Source organism: Papaver somniferum, chromosome 8, assembly GCF_003573695.1.
Source record: "Papaver somniferum cultivar HN1 chromosome 8, ASM357369v1, whole genome shotgun sequence".
Lineage (NCBI taxonomy): Eukaryota > Viridiplantae > Streptophyta > Magnoliopsida > Ranunculales > Papaveraceae > Papaver > Papaver somniferum.
The window spans coordinates 27,269,073-27,275,642 of NC_039365.1; the positions used below are offsets into that span (position 1 = coordinate 27,269,073).

General features: G+C 37.9%; 1 long non-coding RNA gene across 1 annotated transcript; it reads left to right on the forward strand.

Annotated features, from left to right (window-relative positions):
- The first annotated feature begins 5,266 nt into the window (after window positions 1–5,266).
- Window positions 5,267–5,827, forward strand: LOC113301225. Its single transcript, XR_003336103.1, has 2 exons — window positions 5,267–5,369; window positions 5,451–5,827. It is a non-coding gene; the product is annotated as an uncharacterized LOC113301225 (long non-coding RNA).
- Window positions 5,828–6,570: the final 743 nt, after the last annotated feature.

The following is a 6,570-nucleotide window of genomic DNA, read 5'->3' on the forward strand; positions in this document are numbered from 1 at the left end:
TGCCATTGGCACTGTGGTGCGTCTGGCATGGTATGCCATTAGCACTGTGGTGCGGCTGGCATGGTTGGCATGCCTTGGCGCGGAGATGTGGCTGGAATGGTATGCCATTAGCACTGTGGTGCGGATGGCATGGTTGGAATGCCTTGGCGCGGAAATGTGGCTGGCATGGTATTCCATTGGCACTTTGGTGCAGATGGCATGGTTGGCATGCCTTGGCGCGGAGATGTGGCTGGCATGGTATGCCATTAGCACCGTGGTGCGGATGGCATGGTTGGCATGCCTTGGCGTGGAGATGTGGCTGGCATGGTATGCCATTGGCACCGTGGTGCGGCTGGCATGGTTGGCATACCTTGGCGCGGAAATGTGGCTGGCATGGTATGCCATTGGCACCATGGTGCGGCTGGCATGGTGGGCATGCCTTGGCGCGGAGATGTGGCTGGCATGGTATGCCATTGGCACTGTGGTGCGGCTGGCATGGTCGGCATGCCTTTGGCGCGGAGATGTGGCTGGCATGGCATGCCATTGGCACGGTGGTGAGGCTGGCATGGTTGGCATGCCTTTGGCGCGGAGATGTGGCTGGCATGGCATGCCATTGGGACGTTTGGCTAGCATGCGTGGCTGGCATGTGTAGAGATGATGCCAGTCAGTACCGAGGGCTCTGCCGTGGAGCATGGCATATACATAAAAAAAGGTACCTCGGTAATTTTACGCAGTCATGTTGAATGATTCAATAAATGTGTTACTGGTCGTAGTGACGTCATGTCATATGTAAGGTTTTACGATTTTAACCCTAAGCTAAAAACCACCATCAACACCTAGATAAGGAAATATTCTGTGATATAAAATTATTCTTAAATAAGGAAATATTCCTAGACAAGGAAACATTCCTAGAACAAGGCAATATTCCTAGAAAGGGAAATATACCTAGAAGAGGAATTATTCCTAGATAAGGAAATAGATTTCTAAAAGGTTTGAGAAATCAAACCAAAAGCTATAAATAGACATGTTTATCTCATATATAAGGATATCTAGAGAGTGTGGTTTGACACCTAGAAAGGGAGGTTTAACACATAGACCTAGAGAAATCTTGTAGACAAATACTTGTGTTATTGTCAAAAGAAAGATTAGAAAAAGGTTTAGGTTTGATCCATTTTTAAGAGAGATTGTGAGCGTATCAAAGATAGAAATGTAACAGTTTTATTGTTCATAATCTAGAGAAGATATTTTCTTCAAATATGTTTTCTAGTGTGTTCATTTTTCTACTTTTCATCTATTATTATTCTGAATTCCGTCTCTATAATAATAGTCACCAAGGTACAGAGATCCTACGTATGAAGTTGGTATCAGAGAAAGGTTAGTTTTTTTTAGGGAAGATTCATGTGGTTTATGGTTTTCACTAGTTCTCTCTACATAAAGCTTGGTGAGGTTCTCGAGAAGCAAGAAGACGTTATGAGAACAAGGGGACCAAGGATGACTAAGTCATATGATGATCCTAAGCATAGAGAACCACAAACTATGGGAGAAAAGGTGGATATGCTAAAAACATACATGAAGTCGATTCAAACTACCCTTAAAGAATTGACTGAATGTATTTTTTCTTATACACCCAAGTCGAAAACGAAGAAAAAGGCTACATCTTCACCTACTATTTCGGAAGATGAGGAGGAGGAAGAAGATGAAGATGATGAGGAAGAAGAGGACTAAGAAGAAAAAGAAGGTGATTTTCTTAAACGTTCTACTTCAACTAAAATTCATGCTAAGAATCTTAAAATTAATTTTCATGTTGATATTCCACTTTGTGATGAAAGTGTAGATGCAGAAAAATTGGATGATTGAATTGAACGTTTAGAGACGTATTTTTCTTTCTTTGAATATGGTTCAAAGGAAAGATTTCTTTCGCGGCATTGAAGCTACAAAAACATTCTCTAACTTGGTGGAAAGCTTATCAAAGACAAACCTAGGTAAGAGAGCAACGTCATGGAAAATATTCAAGGAAGTTGTAAGGAAACAGTATTATCTGGTTGGCTACCTTGAGGAGAGATGGTTCAAGTGGTACAACTTGAAGCATACCTACAACCAAATCATGCAAGGATATACTTCGGAATTTTAGAATCGAGCTATGGTTTTGGATTTAGACTTAGGAGATTATGAAGCTTATTTCCTGGTTCCATGAGTATATATGGAACAAGTTGAAGATGTTTTCGGTGGATACTATCTCCGAAGCAATCATAAAAGCTAATTCCATCGAAGGCAGTCTTAAGAAATCTGATGCTGAAGGAAACACCAAGGGGGAGTCTGGAGGTTTCGTCTCTAACGGAGATGAAAGGACCAAAGAGGATAGACAAAGAAGGTTCGATCTGCACTCAATGCAAACAAACAGGACATGTTATCGACAAGTGTTGGATGGATTATACTAATCTAAAACCAAAAGGGTTGCAGAAGAGATAAGCCATTATGGCAACACTAGTCGCACAAGCTCCAAAAGAAGTCCAAGGACTAATTGAACCTAGTCAAAAGCTCTCTCTGATGGCAGGAGGCGTAGAAGAACTTATAAAAGACGATCCTTAGGAACGACTCTTCACAGTTAAGATGCAGGTTAAGACAACACTCGTAAATGTTGTTATTTACCCGAGAAGTCAGAAGAATTTACTTTCACATTCTTTGATACATAAATTGGGTTTGAAGACTTTCAAACATCCGAAACCCTATCCTTTAGGGTGGCTTCAAAAGGAAGGTGGGCTACAGGTTGCAGAGCAGTGTACATTCAAGTTTGCTTCTAATGAGTCATACATTGATGAGGTTACATGCGATGTGGTTCCATTAGATGTTTGTCAGGTTGTACTTGGTAGTCCTTACTTGTGGGATCGAGATGCAATATTACATAGGAGGGACCAGAAGTATACTTTTACCAAAGATGGGAAAGATTTTGTAATACGAGCTATAGACTGTCCTCTTGAGGGAAACTTAAGACCAACCTCACTGGCACAGTGAAGTGCATGATCGCCGTATATATCCATATCCCGGTTACAACAAACACATTAACTATTGGCATCAAACAAAGGAATACCAAGTCTATATCCAAGTACTGCACAAAACTGATGCTGCCCAATCTTTTGTCCAAGACCATCATCATCTATCGGCCCAATCTCACTATTAATATCCAAAGGAAAAAAAAAGGTAAAAAGAAAGTGTGTAGTAGTTTATTCTCACCGAATAGAAAAACAAATCCTTTAAAAAAAGAAACCAATGAAAAAATTACACAAAATTGGTTAAAAAGACCAAAATCAACAATTTCTGGGTGAAAATGACATTTAGATTTTGATACTGTTTAAATGGACAAAAATGTAAAAATAGCCAGGATGTAAACAGTTTTATCCTACCCATTTTCAAATACTTTTTTCTATTTTTAATTTACATCAGGATGCATCCAGTTTCATCCTTATTATTTTTTAAGTTTAAGTCTGGATGATACCAGTTTCATCCTTGTTATTTTTTGGTGTCCATTTCACCCATATTAATTTTTACTCGTCTATTTGAATCATGTTTTAAAAATATTTGTACAAATAACCCATTTTCCGAAAAAAATTAAACAAAACACAAATCGTCATCATTGCTTCAAACAAAAAGTAAAAATAAAAAAAACAAATCATCATCACCTATCCCCCAATATCCTAAAGCAATTACAATTGCACTTAATCACATTCTATGAAATTCTTATTTTACTTTAGTAATTTTCTAATGGTAGCATTTAGTTTCGTATCCCTAATATTCCTGTGAGCCTTGAACCTCTTCAAAACCCCATCAACGGGGTGTATACATATATTTCACCATCAGACATGTATATATAGAAAAATACGTGGAAAGCATGCAGGCCAGGACATCAAAATACGATGCACTACGGAACACCAAATAAACCCCAAGGAGTTACTTTATCTCATCCCAAAAGAAGTTAAGATCAACGGTGGAGAGGAAGTTAGCTGACACGAACGTGACAGGGACAGAAGACACTTGTCTGACACGAGCAGGCATCTCAACCACCTTCATTAAACACTCTGAGCAGTATACGTGTCGATCAACCCGTGGAACGAGCGAGGATGTCTCTTCGTGATCAAGTGGAAAACGCAGACCTCTGAGTGATGGACACAAGACACTAGAAGATAAGTAATTTATTGGGGCTGTGGTTTTCTTGGGTCAGCTACCTACATGCATGTCGAAAACTATTTATTCCTCTATTACCCTTATAATAGTCAAGGCCTGGTTCTCTCATGCAACCCCCACCCTGACTATGTTGGGTTAAACGTTAGAAACAAAGTTATCGTCTTCCATCTTTTAGATATCTATGGGTGAGAATTGGGAACAGATCAAATTCAGTCCATAATAAAAAATCAAACTAACCCGATCCATTTTTATCTACTGTTTCAAATCCCACCATTACAATCATCGTCTCTCTGCTTCATTAAACTCGATTTTCTTATTCATAACTGTCTAACATGATAGCGGTGAATTGTTTCATGATGATAAATTTACCAAACCAAGAACTGTTTTAGAGCACCCAGGTTCGACAATTAAATTTTTGTTAATTTAGGCTTTCAAATCTTGGTAATAAACAATTAAATCTGTCAAATTATGAACCAGCAATTAACAGAACTTGAAAATGGATAACCCTTGATTGGGTTGGAAAGAAATTTTTCGCATCAGAAAAAAGAGACGGCGGAATGAAATAAAATAGCATAAATATAGTTGAATACTTGTTTTATAGGAGAATAAATGGAGGAGAAGAAGATAAAACTGAAATAGGAAGATGAAAAGTGAAAGAAGAGAGATAAATGAGGAGAGAATTGAGTCAAGTAAGTTAAATAAGGAGAGAATTTCGCGTTTAATTAGTTTTATTTTTTATTAATAAAAATCATAAGATATTACCGGAATATAATCATCATTACGGAAAATAATAAAGTTTATTAACTACTTTACATTTCCGATGCAATTTAGAACGAATATATCGATGTTAACTTATATACGGGTATACAAGTTAACATGACCCTTTTTATTTTGTTTGGATCAACTGGTCCAACCCTCCGGTCAAAATTATGGTCACATTCATGAAGATATTTTCTCATGTTATGTAAAAAGAAGACACCACGAGAAAAAAAACGTGCTAAACATGAGTACATTACAATGGATTTGGGTACTTAGATAAGATTTTGAATGATGGGTGGAGAAAATTTGAAGTCGCGTCTATAAATGGAACCAAATATTTGAAGTGAAACCTCACGCACATTGGTTTTTAAAAACATGGAGAAAAATACTTCCATTTTCTCTCCGTTTGGTTTTCTTTCCGTGGTGGTTTTGATCGCTATGGCTAACTATTAGTAAGTAATTATAATTCTGATTGTCTTATATTTAATTATCTGAAATTTTACTAATTATATTTGTTTTGGGGGTGATCACAGTGGAGGAATTGTAGCCGAAGGCAGACAAGTATGTGATGGCAACATTTTGGGACGAATAATTGTTCGTGGCGAATGTAGGAACTGTGTTGCTCCCTGCAGAGACCGCTTCAACAACGTTGTTAGGATTCAATGTGCCCCTCTTCCGTTCAATCAAATCGAGTGCTTCTGTTGTGGTCCTGTGACGATTCATGAATCACTAGAAACGTCTTAAGTTAGACCAAATGCGATTTATCAAGCCAAGATCTTAAACTTGTAAATTTGTATTTTATAAAATAAGAACGATTGTGGAAATCGTTAATCGAATCCATCTATGTGATTCCTCTGTTATCGTTTATCAAGGATATAATAAAAACTAAGTTTCTTCGGTTTGATGAAAATAAAAATGCAAAAATGGTTAAAAAGACCAAAATCAACGAGTCCTTGGTGAAAATGACATTTAGGTTTTGATACTGTTTAAATGGACAAAAATGTAAAAATAGTCAGGATGTAAACAGTTTCATTCTATCCATTTTCAAATACTTTTTCTTATTTTTAATTTACATCAGGATGCATCAAGTTTCATCCTTACTATTTTTTAAGCTTAAGTCAGGATGAATCCAGTTTCATCCTTGCTATTTTTTGGTGTCCATTTCACCCATACTAATTTTTACTCGTCCATTTGAACCATGTTTTAGAAATATGTGGACGAATGACCCATTTTCCGACTAGTAAAAGTTTGATTCTTATACATTCGAATGATGATCAAGCCAAAACAGCAAATTTGTAACTCATGACCAGCCTTGTAACCTTCGGCTGCTACTTTAAAGAAGCGAACTGCGAGATAACCGTTGCTTAACGCTAATATGGGTGTCAAAAATATCATCTAGTCTCCATATTTAGCTGTGAAATTGAACGCTGGAACGAGAAACTGTTGCAATCATGATGCCTTTTCTTGACTCCAAGTTCAAGCTTTCCACCACAGTAATGTCACTCTCAACCAGAATGGAGCCGCTGCCAGTGTGACATATTTAATACCTCTATCCAATGCTCTAGCCTCCGCGGCCCTGTGCCTTGGCATGGGCCGATGCAACACTGATTTTGCAGTGAAGTCACCACACCGGTACAGTTGATTGACACTATC